Here is an 18099-nt window from a genome sequence, read left to right on the forward strand (position 1 = left end):
GTATTATTGTTCGTTTATTACGATTTTTATAGTTATTGTGTAGCTATTCGAGACTTACTTTACTGTTCAGGTACCCATCTCCTTTATTTAATCCGTGGCTTGTACGCTATTTTTTGTTCGTTTATCACGATTATAAATATTTATCGATTCCTTTCTTTAGCTGAGTGCCTGCTCCGCTGTTTTTTTGTGAAGCAGCCTTTACACAGCTTCTCCGATGTTTTATAAACGAACAACATATAAAGCCAACCTTTTTCCTTGCTTTACCAAGGATGCTGCCTTTTTATTTAATCCACGGGTTCTCCGCTGTTTTATTGTTCATTTATTACAATTATTATAGTTCTCTTTATATATCACGTTGTCAGTTCAGCACTCTGGTTGTAATATGACGAAGCTGCGCAAGCTCACTCTTGAGAAGGCAACGTATAGTTGTCCAGGAGAAAAGCAATCTTGCCTGAAATTAATGGCAACCTTTTGTAGGGTCAGTTCCTGAGACTTATTAGTTCTCATCGCGAAGCTCTTCCTTCTTTTCTATGTACTGCGGTCACAGTCAGTTCATGTGATTACGTGGAAGGCGTGATGATGTCACACGCAGCTCCGCCCCCCACGGCCATCGAGCTAACGTCCATTACAGTATATTGAGAAAAATAGGTTCCAGTTATGACCATTACATGTAGAATTTCGAAATGAAACCTGTCCAACTTTTGTAAGTAAGCTGTAAGGAATGAGCCTGCCAAATTTCAGCCTTCTACCTACACGGGAAGTTGGAGAATTAGTGATGAATTAGTCAGTCAGTCAGTCAGTGAGTGAGTTAGTGAGTCAGTGAGGGCTTTGCTTTTTATTAGTATAGATATCAAAACAAAAACAAAATGTTTAAATAAAGTGCAGTGGTTTTCAAAGTCTTCATCAAATAAATAATCCATAAAAGAAATGTGGAGGTTAAAAATATACGAAAACAATCCTTTAAAATGAGGTTAAAACGTTCACCAGGAAGCAGTCTTTTCAAGCACTAAAAGCCCGGTGTCTTCAGCTACCATGGCGGCTTTCCTACTACACCCATCTGGGATGCTCAACAAGAGAGTCGCCTACCTGCAGGAACAGCTGCCAATCACTCAGGTCCAGTAGCCCTCCACTCCTTGGCTAGGTCGGGCCCCCAACTGGACCAAGACTTGGACAATTTTCCCAGCAGCCAAGGCGCTCACGCCAGTACTACACCAGCCCAAAGCCTCATCGACTCACGCTCCTATCGACGGCCAAGTCAACTCCTCTACAGGTCACTCCAGCTACTTAATCACTCAGTTGGAGCGACCGTTACCTTCAGCCCCACTGAATGTTGGCCAAACACCAAATGCTGGCGCCCTGCCCAGGGTTTGTTTCCTACCTTTCTCCCTGTGTTGGCTGGGATTGGCTCCAGCAGAACCCCGTGACCCTGTGGTTAGGATATAGCGGGTTGGATAATGGATGGATGGATGGAATGTCAGTTAGACAGCAATATAGCAGATAAGAAAGATGACCAAATGAGATTATGTCAGTATTTCAGTAGTAAAAGAACAGTCAAGGAGGAAGTGAAGTGTATCAGGAATGGTATAGGGGAATTAAAAAATCCAGACAGTGAATTATCTCTAAACTCCCATTTTTCTGAGGTCTTCACATGTGAGGAAGCAGATAACCACCCAGTGGTAAAAAAGACATACTAATAAGGAGGCACTGAGTAATTTGGAAATTGCAGTGGGAGCAGTTCTGCTTAGGTTAAATAGGCTGAATTCAAATAAATTTCCAGGACCAGATAATATTTACCCTTGAGTTCTTAAGGAGGTTAGCGAGTACAAATATAAACCCTTGAGGCATTATTATTTATCTGGACTTTCAGAAAGCATTTGATAAGGTGCCCCATGAGAGGCTGGGCATCAAAGTAAAAGAAGTGAGAGTTCATGGTGATATTTGTTGGTGGGTGCACCTTAGAATCTTATCAGAATTGGCTGATGTTAAGAATGGTGTTCCACAGGGGTCAGTGCTAGGGACTCTGCTTTTTTTTGAAAATATATAAATGATTTAGATAGGAATATAAGTAACAGCCTGGTTAAGTTTTCAGATGATACCAGGGCAGGTGGATTAGCAGATAATTTGGAATCTGTTATATCATTATAGAAGGACTTGGAAAGCATAAAGGCTTGAGCAGCTTTGTGGCAAATGGAATTTAATACAATAAAAAAGTAAAAATGTTAGGTTTGAATACACAATGGGAGGTTTGAAAATTGAAACTACACCTTATAAGAAGGATTTAGGAGTTGTAGTGGACTTTACACTGTCGGACAGTGTGCTAAAGCCGTTAAGAAGGATAATAGAATGTTAGTTTAAATAACATAATGTGTAGAGTACACGTCCAGAGTGGTTATGCTTAAGTTTTATAACGTGCCAGTGAGGCCTCATCGGGAGTGCTGATTACAGTTTTGGTCTCCAGGCTACAAAAAGGACATAGCAGCACTAGAAAAAATCTATAGTAGAGCAACTAGGTTGTTAATTCCCAGGACTGCCCAGGGAATTAATTAAAAAGAAAGATTTAAAAGAGCTGAGTCTTTTCAGTTTAAAATAAGCAAATTAAGAGGAGGCATGATTTAAGTGTTTAAAATTATGAAGGGATTTAGTACAGTGGATCGAAACTGTGATTTTAAAATGAGTTCATGAAGAACACGGGGACACTATTGAAAACTTAACAGTAAATTTTACACTAATATTATGACGTTTTTCTTTAGACATGAATCATAGACATTTAGAATAAGCCATAAAGTAATGTGGCAGACAGTAGAACTTTAGGGACTTTTAAAACTAGACTTGATTTTTTTTAGAAGAATTAAGTGGATTGAACTGGTAAGCTTTGCTGAGCTGCATGACCTGTTTTCTTTTAGGTTATTCTAATGTTCTAACCTATCCATCCATTTTCCTGACATGATTATCTAGGGAAGGTCACAAGGCAGTTAATAATAATAATAATAATAATAATAATAATAATAATAATAATAATAATAATAATAATAATAATAATAATAATAGGGGCTCGGTGGCGCAGTGGTAGCGCTGCTGCCTCGCAGTAAGGAGACCTGGGTTCACTTCCGGTCCTCCCTATGGAGTTTGCATGTTCTCCCGTGTCTGCGTGGGTTTCCTCCCACAATCCAAAGACATGCAGGTTAGGTGGATTGGCAATTCTAAATTGGCCCTAGTGTATGCTGGGTGTGTTTGTGTGTGTCCTGCGGTGGGTTGGCACCCTGCCCAGGATTGTTTTCTGCCTTGTGCCCTGTGTTGGCTGGGATTGGCTCCAGCAGACCCCCGTGACCCTATTCGGATTCAGCGGGTTAGATAATGGATGGATGGATAATAATAATAATAATAATACATTTTATTTATATAGCGCCTTTCCCATGCTTAATGCACTTACAGAATATAAGAAAGAATGGCAGGGTATACAGTATATAGCATTTTACAAACCAAATAAATAAATACAGAAGAGTAAGATAGTAAATTCAGAGAAAAAAAGCATAACAGACAACATACAGTAATTGATGGACTAGTACACACACATACAGGTTACATGAGCGTCTTGACAGAGAGGTAAACTGAGAGAAGGGTAATAAAGTCAATTACAGTAGAGCTAAAAGCCTTTCTGAACAGATGAGTTTTGGGTTGTTTTTTAAAAGAATTCATGGAGTCAGCTGATCTGATTAATTTCGGTAGGTCATTCCAGAGTCTGGGCGCAATACAGCTGAAGGCCCTGTCACCCATGGAGTGTAGATTAGTGTGGGGCACAACAGGATTGCCAGAATCAGAGGACCTAAGTGGGCGGGCAGGCACATAGTGATGGAGAAGGTCACTAATGTAGTTTGGTGCACGGTCATTTAAGGCTTTGTAGGTTATTAGTAGGATTTTATTTTCGATTCTGTAAGACACAGGGAGCCAGTGAATACAGAGCAGGATGGGTGTGATGTGCTCACTGCTGCTGGTTTCGAGTGAGGACTCTTGCAGGTGAGTTTTGAATAAGCTGGAGCTGTAATATAAGATTAGAAGGGGCACCTGCCAGAAGCAAGTTACAATAATCGATGCGGGATGTGATAAAAGCATGGACAAATTTCTCAGCATTAGAAAAGAAGAGGATAGAGCGAACATGGGATATGTTACGGAGGTGAAAGTAAGAAGGTTTCTTAATGTGATTTATGTGGGCGTTATAAGAAAGGGAGAAATCAAAAATGACACCAAGATTCTTTGCAGTAGAGGCAGGTCTGATGAGATCACCGCCAAGATGGTCTGGGAAGGAACTCATTTTATTAAGTTGCATTTTAGTCCCAATTTGCAGGAGTTCAGTTTTGTTGCAATTTAATTTTAAAGAGTTTTGCTCCATCCAGGTTTTAATTTCACTAAGGCAGGTTGTGAACTCTGATGAAGTTCCACTTTTAACATTTAAGTAGAGTTGAGTATCATCTGCATAAAAATGATAACCCAGTCCATATCTACAGATAATATGGCCAAGGGGAAGCATATAAATACAGAAGAGAAGAGGGCCGAGGACAGGGCCCGGTGGAACTCCTTGTGTGATTCACGCCAAGCTGGATCTGCTGTTGCCAAGATTAACAAACTCTTGCCTATCACTCAGATAGGACTTGAAACACTGGAGGGCAGTGCCAGAGATACCCAGCATGTTCTCCATTCTGGACAGTAGAATGTCATGCCTGACAGTGTCAAATGCTGCATTGAGGTCTAATAGAATTAATATGCTGGTTTATCCAGAGTCTGCTGCAATAAGCAAATCATTGATTACCCGTAGCATTATTTCCGGCGCCGCATCCGAGTGGCAGCCTTTCCAGCAGCTCCGTATATGACTTTATCTTTTTACCTTTTTATCTCTATTTTTCTCTATTTCACTGATCACTTCTACCACTTTCTTTTATGTGGAATTGCTCCCTGGACACTTTTACTATTTTACTATTTGACATGGATTTTACACTCCAAGAATTGCCTATTCAAGTACTCAGCTTAAAGCCCTAAGAAGAAATGCTTATGCCGTTGTGGTTCCTTATTTGCCTGATGAGGTAAGAAGACGTTATCGAGGCAGCAGAGCCAGCGCAAAGATAAAAGATAAGATTAAATCGAGACAACTTGAGAGAAAATGGCGTTATAAACCGTCGGTGCCTTCTGTGATCCTGGGAAATGTAAACTCACTACCAAATAAGATCGACGAACTGGCTGTGCTGGTGAAAAATGTCAGAACCTACAGAGAATGCAGCTTGCTGTGTTTTAGTGAAACGTGGCTAACGCCTCTACCATCCCAGATGCTAACGTGGAGCTACCTGGGTTTAGCACAGTTAGAGCGGACAGAGACGCAAGTACCTGCGGAAAGAAGAAAGGAGGAGGACTCGCTCTCTATGTCAATACAAAGTGGTGCAACTCAGGACATGTAAACGTTAAAATCTCCACTGTTGGCTGTAAGTCTGAGCCCCTATTACTTGCCCAGAGAGTTTGGACACGTGATTGCTGTTATTGTTTACATCCCCCCTCAAGCGAACGCGGAGATGGCGAGTGACATCATCCATTCCGCAGTTGCTAAGTTACAAACGCAGCACCCTGAGGCACTTGTGCTAATCGCTGGAGACTTTAACCATGTAACGCTGGACAAAACATTACCTGCCTTCTCCCAGTATGTGGATTGTAACACTCGGGGAAACAGGACTATCGACCTACTGTATGCAAACGTTAAAGACGCATACAGCGCCACCCCACTGCCTGCGCTTGGGAAAGCAGATCATAACCTGGTTCTGCTTCAGCCTCAATACAAACCAAGAGTGAGGGCACTACCTACAACTACACGCTCATTCAGGAAGTGGTCCCCTGAGGCAGAGCAGGCTCTGAGAGACTGCTTTGGAACTACAGACTGGGATATATTGCTGGGGTCACATAGTGAGAACATTGAAGAGGCTGTTGAATGCACAACTGATTACATCAACTTCTGTATGGACATTGTAGTTCCAGTAAGAACAGTATGCTGCTATGCTAACAACAAGCCATGGATTACAAGTGACATCAAGGGCCTTTTGAACCAGAAGAAAAGGGCTTTTAAAGGTGGTGATCAGCATGAGCTCAAGTGCGTGCAGAAGGAACTCCGAGTCCAGCTCAGGGCGGCAAAAGAGCAGTACAGGAGAAAGCTGGAGCAGAAGTTGCAGAACAACAGCATGAAGGAAGTGTGGGATGGGATGAAGATTATCACTGGCTGCAGCTCAAGCGGGTGCCGCCATCGAGACAGACGTGGAGAGAGCAAACCAAATGAACAACTTCTTTAATAGGTTTGATCACAGTAACCCACTCTCACCTCGAGTACTGCATCCTCCAACCATCCTTCTGCTGATACCAGCATAGGTGAGACATCCCCACCCACAATTACAGCAGCCCAGGTGAGCAGAGAGCTGAAAAGACTTTGTGCCAGCAAAGCAGCGGTCCAGATGGTGTATCGTCACGATTGCTGAAGGCCTGTGCGTTGGAACTGTGGAGTCCTCTACAGCGCATCTTCAACCTGAGCCTGGAACAGGGAGAGTCCCAAGGCTTTGGAAAACATCTTGTATCACCCTGTCCCAAAGGTATCACGTCCTAGTGAGCTGAATGACTTCCGGCCTGTTGCTCTGACGTCACATCTGATGAAGACCATGGAGCGGCTGCTGCTTCACCACCTGAGGCCACAGGTCCGCCACGCCCTCGACCCTCTGCAGTTCGCATACCAGGAGAAGGTGGGAGCGGAGGATGCCATCATCTATATGCTACACCGATCCCTCTCCCACCTGGACAGAGGCAGTGGTGCTGTAAGAATTATGTTTTGGACTTCTCTAGCGCCTTCAACACCATCCAACCTCTGCTCCTTAGAGACAAGCTGACTGAGATGGGAGTAGACTCACACCTGGTGGCATGGATTGTGGACTATCTTACAGACAGACCTCAATATGTGCGTCTTGGGAACTGCAGGTCTGACATTGTGTTCAGCAATACAGGGCCGCAGAGGGACTGTACTTTCTCGGTCCTGTTCAATCTATATACATCAGACTTCCAATATGACTCGAGTCCTGCCACGTGCAAAAGTTCGCTGATGACACTGCTATTGTGGGCTGCATCAGGAGTGGGCAGGAGGATGAGTACAGGAACCTAATCAAAGACTTTGTTAAATGGTGCGACTCAAACCACTTACACCTTAACACCAGCAAGACCAAGGAGCTGGTGGTGGATTTTAGGAGGCCCAGGCCCCTCATGGACCCTGTGATCATCAGAGGTGACTGTGTGCAGAGGGTGCAGACCTATAAATATCTGGGAGTGCAGCTGGATGACAAATTGGACTGGACTGCCAATACTGATGCTCTATGTAAGAAAGGTCAGAGCAGACTATACTTTCTGAGAAGGTTGGCATCCTTCAACATCTGCAGTAAGATGCTGCAGATGTTCTACCAGACAGTTGTGGCGAGTGCCCTCTTCTACGCGGTGGTGTGCTGGGGTGGCAGCATAAAGATGAAAGACGCCTCAAGCCTGGACAAACTTGTTAAGAAGGCAGGCTCTATTGTAGGAGTAAAGTTGGACAGTTTAACATCTGTGGCAGAGCGACGGGCATTAAGCAAACTCCTGTCAATCATGAATAATCCACTGCATCCACTGAACAGTGTCATCTCCAGGCAGAGGAGTAGCTTCAGTGACAGACTTTTGTCACTGTCTTGCTCCACTGACAGACTGAGGAGATCGTTCCTCCCCCACACTATGCGACTCTTCAATTCCACCCGGGGGAGTAAATGCTAACATCATTTTTCTTTTTTTCACTATTTAATTTAATATTGTTTCTTTGTATCAGTATACTGCTGCTAGATTATGTGAATTTCCACTTGGGATTAATCAAGTATCTATCTATCTATCTATCTATCTATCTATCTATCTATCTATCTATCTATCTATCTATCTATCTATCTATCTATCTATCTATCTATCTATCTATCTATCTATCTAGTTTCACAGCTGTGCTGCACCCTGAAACCAGACTGAAAGGGTTCCATTAAGTTATTACAACACACTCAAGAACTTTTGACAGGAAAGGTAAATGGGAAATAGGCAGGAAATTGTTAAGATTGTCAGCATCAAGACCAGACTTTTTTAACATTGGGTGTTACAGAAACGATTTTAAAAGTGAGCGGCACAGAGCCAGTGTCAAGGGATGAGTTTATTATTGTTGTAACAGTCGGGATTATGGCATGAATGTGCTGGGGATGGGGTCCAGTACACAAGTAGTCGGCCTCATCTTACAAAGCAGGTTATTAACAAACGCAGATGTGACTGGTGAGAACTTAGGGAAGGCGCTGGATGGAGTGGGAAAACAGGGAGAGATATAAACAGATTATGTATTTATGTTAGTTGAATTATTTAGATCTTTAACTTTTTTACGGAAAAAGTGGAGGAATTTCTCACAGACTTCAGTAGAACAGGTAGTTGGGCCAGATGCGGGTTCGAGTAGTTTATTAACTACAGAGAACAAAACCCTTGGGTTATCGTGGCCACTTACTATTATTCTGCCATAGTGGGTGTTCTTAGCAGCAGTTAGTGCTTCTCTGTAAGTTCTTTGGTGGTCAGAGAAAGCCTGGATGTGCACGGTGAGGCCAGTCTTACGTGACATTCTCTCAAGGCATCGGCCAGCTGCTTTCATAGATCGCAATTCTGAATAATACCAAGGAGCTGAACGTTTAAAGGAAACCTCCTTATATTTTAAAGGAGCTGTTTAATCTAATGCTGAATGAAGGGCTGAGTTATAGTGGTCAACAAGACTATCTAGTGTTGATGCAATAGGTGAAGACAGTAAAAGATCAGAAATGGATCCAGATAGGATAGATGGACAGATATTTTTAAGGTTTCTGTAAGAAATTTGTCGTTTACAGGTAAGAGGAGGGAAAGGCAGTGAGACAGTGAAAAATACTGCTTTATGGTCAGAGAGTCCCAAGTCAGTGCTGTAAATGTTGGCAACAGATAGTCCAGAAGTGCAGATCAGATCCAGTATATGACCACCAGAGTGGTTGGGAAAATCAACATGTTGTGTCAAGTCGAAACAGTCCAGTAAGGATAGGAATTCATTTCTCAGTTTAGATGTAGTAGTGTCAATATGGATGTTGAAATCACGTTGAAGGATAATTCTCTGAGAATAAGAGCTTAGGTGGGTTAAAAGTTCAATCAGATCAGATAAGAAGGATGCATTGTATTTTGGCGGACGATAAAGAACAATGAGTGAAACAGGACCTGATTCCGTTATTAGTTTAAGAGCCAGGCACTCAAAAGACAGTGGACAGTCAATTGGGATTCATTTGATGCTTAAGTCTGTTCTGATAATTACTGCAAGCCCACCTCCTTGTCTAGAGCTGCGAGGTTCTGTACGGAAAGTGAAACCATGTGGAGTCGCCTCCGTGAGAGAAATAAATTTATTTGGTTTTTGCCAAGTCTCCGTTAAACACAGTATATCATGTTTGGTGTCAGTGATGACTTCTGACAGCACCAATGCTTTGCCATTAAGAGATCTCGAGTTAAACAGAGCAATATTAGTTAATGAGGCATCTTTTTGCACAGAGCCGTGATCAGGGTTTATTTCCACATAATGTAAATTTGGCACACTGACACTTCTATTTCCAGGGCCATGAGAAGGACGGCTTATTCCTGAACAAATGCTGCCATTTGTCTTTTCATTTGCAGCCTGGTGGTGGCGGCGACCTGACCCACGATGTACATATTTCAGGTGCTGCAAAATACCGGCGTCTTTTAGAATGTTCCAGTCAGACCATTTGCTCTGGACAAACTGTTTGATAAGAAGGAGTTTGTCATGAGAGTATTTTAGCATGATACTGAACAATACTTATCTGAAAAGCAGTGGAGAAGCAGTGCAGCACAGCGGAACCGGTAGGACAGGCGGGTGCGGTAGCATAGATGAGCGGCGATAGCAAAGCAGCAGAAAGCATAGCAGGAGGAGGTAGCAGGATTCGTCCCGTGATCTACAGACTCAGCTGTTCCCAGTCAAATTAGAGTCCATAAAATCTGTAAATATTAAGCCAAATCCATGCAATTCAAATCGGCTGTATCCACGAACTATACGTACAATAAAAGTAGTTTAAAAAAGCGAAGAAAGTGTAGAATTAAGGCAAATTTTGCGAAAAGTGTTGTTATCAGGGAGGAGCGGCAGCAAAAGGCATTGGAGGATATTCCAGGCACCAGACACAAGGTAATGGGGCATCAGTCAATTTGAGGGCAAACACACACACAAACAAACATTGTAGGGCAAATTTAGCAACACTAGCTCACCTGCATTTCTTTTGTCTGTGGGTGGAAACCAGTGCACATGTCCACATGCAATCTCCAAGCAGGGAGGACATTAACCCTGGTCTCATTATTGTGAGGCAGCACCACTAACACTGTGTTACCATGCAGCACTTAATTATAATATAGTTTAAATAAAATACACATATAGTAACACAGTAATAAAAAATATATTAAATTATGCCAATAGAAAATATTAATTTCATACAGAATTTTCCACTCCACTTTTATGGTATACTCTTTTTAAGCAAACAAATCTATGCTTATTTTATAATTTAAAGGATACAAATTAAGTTATAGAAATTTTTCCCGTACACTCAGTTGAAATTTTTATTTTAAAAGTACAGCCCCATCTTTGCACAAAGTATCCAGTTCAATATCCCATGCATTACATGCTCATAGTGCTATTATTTTTTTGGAGAAAACATGATTCTTTTTGCACAATGCTAGAAAAATTAAAAGAATTTAGTGCAAGTGACATTATTTTAGGGAACCGTCCTGTTTAGAATCAACAGTACAGTCTGGTGGTGACAGTGTAATGGTATTAAGAATTTTGTGCAAGTACACATTAGGACCCATGAATGAACAGTAGAAAATCTAAACAGTAAGGCAATTTGAACAATGTTTTTGAAGAAATTCATCACTTCATTGCTGTAGTTTAACTTCTCTCACATGGAAACATCTTAGTTGAATTTTAAGTTAAATATGTTGTTATGTATACATACAACTTGGTGTACATAGTATAATGATAATCTGAACTGAATGTCTCCTCTGAAAAGTGACAATACCACAATACCAACAAAGTCACAAGCGTGCAAAGTACTAGGAGCTTGTGGAACAATGTCATAGGGAAGGCTGGCAAACACGCTTCAAGTCCCATTGAGGTGGATTGTCAAGGATTTGCAGGATGTTCACTGATGTTGCTGTGTGTCTTAGGGGAAGTGAAGTGGAAGGCCATTAGATTGTCTATTAAAGCTGCATAGGGAGCCACCAGGTGGCTCTGGATTAAGAGGGCAGATCCCTGGTCAGTTGCTGATGGGGCACAAGTTGGGGTCTGACTGACCGCGGCCAGGTCTCCTGGGTGAAGATGTTGAAAGACACCGAAAACACCCTGTGACCCAGGTTACATCACTGACGTTTCCCAGTGCATGCATAGGATATGTTTTTCAAAACACATACACAAACATATATATATATATATATATATATATACACTAGAAGAATACCCGCGCTTCGCAGCGGAGAAGTAGTGTGTTAAAGAAGGTATGAAAAAGAAAAGGAAAAATTTTAAAAATAACGTAACATGATTGTTAATGTAATTGTTTTGTCATTGATATGAGTGTTGTTCTCATATCTATATATATATATATATATCTATCTATATCTATATATATATCTCTATATATATATATACAGTATATATATCTATATATATATATATATCAAAATACCCACGCTTGGCAGCGGAGAAGTAGTGTGTTGAAGAAGGAAAGAGAAACAAAAGGAAACATTTTGAAAATAATGTAACATGATTGTCAATGTAATTGTTTTGTCATGGTTATGAGTGTCGCTGTGATATATATATATATATAGCAAAATACCCGCGCTTTGCAGTGATGTCGTGTATTAAAGAAGTTATGTAAAAGAAAAGGAAACATTTTAAAAATAATGTAACATGGTTGTCAAAGTAATTGTTTTGTGTATTTGGCGGCAGCGTCACAAAGTTGTTTTCGTCTAGCTGCATCAGAAAATGTACCACGACGTCTGAGACGCCTCCTTTTTACTGTTTTCTCACAGCTTGGATTGCTGCTGTCATAATGGGTTATACATACATATATACATATATATACACATACATATCTTCATAGCTATATACATATCTATATACAGTACATATCTACATATACACATATATATATATATACATACCTATCTACATCATATATACACACACATACAAACATACACACAGGTATATATATCCATCCATCCATCCATCCATCCATCCTCTTCCGCTTATCCGAGGTTGGGTCACGGGGGCAGCAGCTTAAGCAGAGAGGCCCAGACTTCCCTCTCCCCGGCCACTTCTTCCAGCTCTTCCGGGAGAATCCCAAAGCTTCCCAGGCCAGCCGGAGACATAGTCCCTCCAGCGTGTCCTGGGTCTTTCCCCGTGGCCTCCTCCCGGTTGGACGTGCCCGGAACACCTCACCAGGGAGGCGTCCAGGAGGCATCCTGATCAGATGCCCGAGCCACCTCATCTGACTCCTCTCGATGCGGAGGAGCAGCGGCTCTACTCTGAGCCCCTCCCGGATGACTGAGCTTCTCACTCTTTAAGGGAAAGCCCAGACACCCTGCGGAGGAAACTCATTTCAGCCGCTTGTATTCGCGATCTCGTTCTTTCGTCACTACCCATAGCTCATGACCATAGGTGAGGGTAGGAGCGTAGATCGACTGGTAAATTGAGAGCTTTGCCTTACGGCTCAGCTCCTTTTCACCACGAAAGACCGATGCAGAGCCCGCATCACTGCGGATGCCGCACCGATCCGCCTGTCGATCTCACGCTCCATTCTTCCCTCACTCGTGAACAAGACCCCGAGATACTTGAACTCCTCCACTTGGGGCAGGATCTCTCCCCCAACCCTGAGAGGGCACTCCACCCTTTTCCGGCTGAGGACCATGCTCTCGGATTTGGAGGTGCTGATTCTCATCCCAGCCGCTTCACACTCAGCTGCGAACCGATCCAGAGAGAGCTGAAGATCACGGCCTGATGAAGCAAACAGGACAACATCATCTGCAAAAGCAGTGACCCAATCCTGAGTCCACCAAACCGGACCCCTTCAACACCCTGGCTGCGCCTAGAAATTCTGTCCATAAAAGTTATGAACAGAATCGGTGACAAAGGGCAGCCCTGGCGGAGTCCAACTCTCACTGGAAACGGGCTCGAATTACTCGGTACAGAGACCGAACAGCTCTTATCAGGGGTCCGTACCCCATACTCCCGAACACCCCACAGGATTCCCCGAGGGACACGGTCGAATGCCTTTTCCAAGTCCACAAAACACATGTAGACCGGTCGGGCAAACTCCCATGCACCCTCCAGGACTCTGCTAAGGGTGAAGAGCTGGTCCACTGTTCCGCGACCAGGACAAAAACCACACTGTTCCTCCTGAATCCGAGGTTCGACTATCCGACGGACCCTCCTCTCCAGAACCCCCGAATAGACTTTTCCAGGGAGGCTGAGGAGTGTGATCCCTCTATAGTTGAACACACCCTCCGTCCCCTTTTAAAGAGGGGACCACCACCCCGTCTGCCAATCCAGAGGCACTGTCCCGATGTCCATGCGATGTTGCAGAGGCGTGTCAACCAAGACAGTCCTACAACATCCAGAGCCTTAAGGAACTCCGGTATCTCATCCACCCCGGGCCCTGCCACCAAGGAGTTTTTTGACCACCTCGGTGACTTCAGTCCCAGAGATGGGAGAGCCCACCTCAGAGTCCCCAGGCTCTGCTTCCTCGTTGGAAGGCATGTTAGTGGGATTGAGGAGGTCTTCGAAGTACTCCTCCCACCGACCCACAACGCCCCGAGTCGAGGTCAGCAGCGCACCATCCCCACCATATACGGTGTTGACACTGCACTGCTTCCCCCTCCTGAGACGCCGGACGGTGGACCAGAATCTCCTCGAAGCCGTCCAAAGTCGTTCTCCATGGCCTCTCAAACTCCTCCCATGCCCGAGTTTTGCCTCAGCAACAACCGGCCGCGCTCCGCTTGGCCTGCCGGTACCTATCAGCTGCCTCCAGAGACCCACAGGACAAAAAGTCCTATAGGACTCCTTCTTCAGCTTGACGGCATCCCTCACCGCCGGTGTCCACCAACGGTTCGGGATTGCCGCCACGACAGGCACCGACCACCTTGCGCCACAGCTCCGTCAGCCGCCTCAACAATAGAGGCACGGAACATGGCCCATTCGACTCAATGTCCCCACCTCCCTCGGGGCGTGGTTGAAGTTCTGCCGAGGTGGGAGTTGAAGCTACTTCTGACAGGGGACTCTGCCAGCCGTTCCCAGCAGACCCTCACAACACGCTTGGGCCTACCAGGTCTGACCGGCATCTTCCCCACCATCGAAGCCAACTCACCACCAGGTGGTGATCAGTTGACAGCTCCGCCCCTCTCTTCACCCGAGTGTCCAAGACATATGGCGCAAGTCCGGCGACACGACCACAAAGTCGATCATCGACCTGAGGCCTAGGGTGTCCTGGTGCCAAGTGCACATATGAACACCCTTATGCTTGAACATGGTGTTCGTTATGGACAATCCATGATGAGCACAGAAGTCCAATAACAAAACACCGCGGGTTCAGATCGGGGGGGGTCATTCCTCCCAATCACGCCCTTCCAGGTCTCACTGTCATTGCCCACGTGAGCATTGAAGTCTCCCAGCAAAACGAGGGAATCCCAGAAGGTATGCCCTCTAGCAACCCTCCAGAGACTCCAAAAGGGTGGATACTCCAAACTGCTGTTCGGCGATACGCACAAACAACAGTCAGGACCCTTCCCCACCCGAAGGAGGGAGGCCACCCTCTCGCCCACCGGGTAAACCCCAATGCACAGGCTCCAGTGGGGGCAATAAGTATGCCCACACCTGCTCGCCCTCACAGGGGCAACTCCAGAGTGGTAGAGAGTCCAGCCCCTCTCAAGGAGATTGGTTCCAGAGTCCAAGCTGTGTGTCGAGGTGAGTCCGACTATATCTAGCCGAACCTCTCGACCTCGCGCACTAGCTCAGGCTCCTTCCCCTTCAGAGAGGTGACATTCCACGTCCCAAGAGCCAGTTTTTGTAGCCGAGGATCAGACCGCCAAGGTCCCGCCTCGCCACCACCCAACTCACACAGCACCCAACCTCTTTGGCCCCTCCCATAGGTGGTGAGCCCATGGGGAGGAGGACCCACGTTACCTCTTCGGGCTGTGCCCGGCCGAGCCCCATGGGTGCAGGCCCGGCCACCAGGTGCCGCCATCGAGCCCCACCTCCAGGCCTGGCTCCAGAGGGGGGCCCCGGTGACCCGCGTCCAGGCAAGGGAAAACGTCGTCCAAGGTTTTTACTCTTCATCAGAGGTTTATTGAACCGCTCTTTGTCTCATCCCTCACCTAGGACCAGTTTGCCTTGGGTGGCCCTACCAGGGGCATAAAGCCCCGGACAACATAGCTCCTAGGATCATTGGGACACGCAAACCCCTCCACCACGATAAGGTGACGGTTCAAGGAGGAGAGGTATATATATGTGTATATATATGTACAGTATGTGTCTATATGTGTGTGTACAGCTTTGGTCACTGAGTGCAAGGGAAAAATAATAAAATATAGTCTATAAGTTATTAAACAGTAAAACATTAACGTTTTAAGAAGTACAGGTACATTGAGCACTACTGGAGTGGTTGCGGGCAAACTACATTTTAAAGATTGTGTAACACAACAGGTAAGTAGTACTAACAGCAGCTAAAATGTATATTGATCATCTCTCGGTAGTAGATCCCTTTTGAAAGGTGCTACACGACGGCTGTGGTATAGAAATTACATTTTCTATGTGAACGTGTCAAATTTTTGCCTCTGGTAATGTGCCTTACCGGAATTACCAGCAATTAAAGAAAATTAGTTTTGTGTCCTCTGCAGTGTTAAGAGAGAAAGGCTTTGGTTTGGGATAAAAGGAAAAAAGGTATAAAGAAAGGAAAGTTTCCTTTTTCTTTTATATAGTATAGAGAGATGTGTTCGCTGACGTTATGATCGCCTTTTGGGGAAAGTCGCGGTCTTGTGTAGACTGGTGAGACGTCCCTGCCATTAATCGGCTGTGATGGCACTGTCAGTCCTCCACTCGTATGCGTGTCTTAATAATCCGAGCTGACGACCTCATAATCGTATAAGTTGAAAAGAAAGTGCGAATCGCCTTAATATTAGTTTGCCGCAGTGTAGAAAAGGGGTCCCGTGTTTGCACTTGTCTGGGCTATAGCTCAGGGGAGGATGAAAAAAATTAAAAGTGCTCACTTTGACTTAAGGCAGAAGCGCAGTCAGCGTCTCAAAGGCCGCACAGCTATGCTGCGTGCGGCTGCTCGACTTTTGCTGGGCAGGAGACCCCAGTTTTTGCAGACACGTTCACGATATCAAAAGTCTCAGCGCTCTTTGGAGGTCATTCATATATATATATATATAAAATACCCGCTCATGGCGGAGAGGTAGTGTGTTAAAGAAGTAATGAAAAAGAAAAGGAAACATTTTAATAATAATGTAACATGATTGACATTGTCATGAGTGTTGCTGTCATATATATGCCTGCCTAAATAAGTCACCCTCTCTTCGCTCGTACTTTTTTACCATTCATTTAATCATGGCTAGTGGCGGAAAAATTATAAAATGGAAGGAGGATTGCACTGAGTATGGCTTTACCAAAACAATTATTGATGGCGAATCGATTATTCATAAAACTTGAATTGGTGATCTGTTTTTCTGTGTTAACCTCATATTTTTTCATACTTCTTCTCAAACCAAGGTGGTGCGAGGGTAAAATGAATAGGGATGCACTGATCAAAGTAATCGGTGTATCAGGAAATCATACATTGACAAAAGTTCCCCTTTGCTTGTAATGCAAAGTGTGATTAAATGCATTATTTTTTAACGCGTTATGGAGCACATGCATCAAGCTTCTCAGCTGTGCTTGAGCTAAGAAAAGGAAAGATTTAAAAAATAACGTAACACGATTGTCAATGTAACCTTTTGTAAGTAGTGCCTGGAGGATTCAGTGTGGAGAAACTCTAGAAACAGCATGTGCATTAACTTGTGGATTTTTCTGTGAGTATTTGGTGGCAGTGTGATGAAGTTGCTTCGAAAGACAGCGTTAGCCGCGGAGCTCAGCTCAGAGCAAAATTAGGTAAATGGGAGGGGAGATGATGACGTGACTCCCCCACCCGCCTTAACTGTCAATCCCCCACAAACACAGTCTCTCAGAATTTGCATAAGCACACCCCTTCACCTGCAATTTTAACTTAGTTACAAAGTGATCAAAACTCTCGTTTATATCCTGCGTCCTCTCATTAAACTTGTATCCCGCATTACCCGTGGGCATGAGAAACGCCAGCGGCAGCCTGTCTATGAACTTAATTTAAAGTTTAGGTTTACACCTTGCTTTCTTTCCGAAGTAGCAGCACTCATGAATATGGTAGTATATGTCACTCGCTCGCTTCTTATTCTTTCGCTGCCTTCTCAATTATATGATGCATGTTTTCTTCAGCGCTTTTTAGAGGTCTTCCTGGTTTTCTATGCACTGCGTTGACAGTCAGTTCTCGTGATTACGTGGGAGGCCTGATGATGTCACACGAAACTCCGCCCCCCAAGGCTTTTGAGCTGAATTCCATTACAGTAAATGGAGAAAAATACCTTCCAGTTATGACCATTACGCATAGAATTTCGAAATGAAACCTGCACAACTTTTGTAAGTAAGCTGTAAGGAATGAGCCTGCCAAATTTCAGCCTTCTACCCACACGGGAACTTGGAGAATTATTGATGAGTCAGTGAGTCAGTCAGTGAGTCAGTGAGTCAGTCAGTCAGTTAGTCAGTGAGTTCTTTGCCTTTTATTAGTATAGATTGTCGGAGATGGCTTGGGGGGGGCAACCCAGCCAGGACGCCCAGGAGGACCGGATGAGGGCTTGCGCCTTCCCCAGACCATGTGGGGGCGAGTGCCCTTGTACCTTTGGGGGCCACGGTTA

Source organism: Polypterus senegalus, chromosome 6 (assembly GCF_016835505.1).
Source record: "Polypterus senegalus isolate Bchr_013 chromosome 6, ASM1683550v1, whole genome shotgun sequence".
NCBI classification, from domain to species: domain Eukaryota; kingdom Metazoa; phylum Chordata; class Cladistia; order Polypteriformes; family Polypteridae; genus Polypterus; species Polypterus senegalus.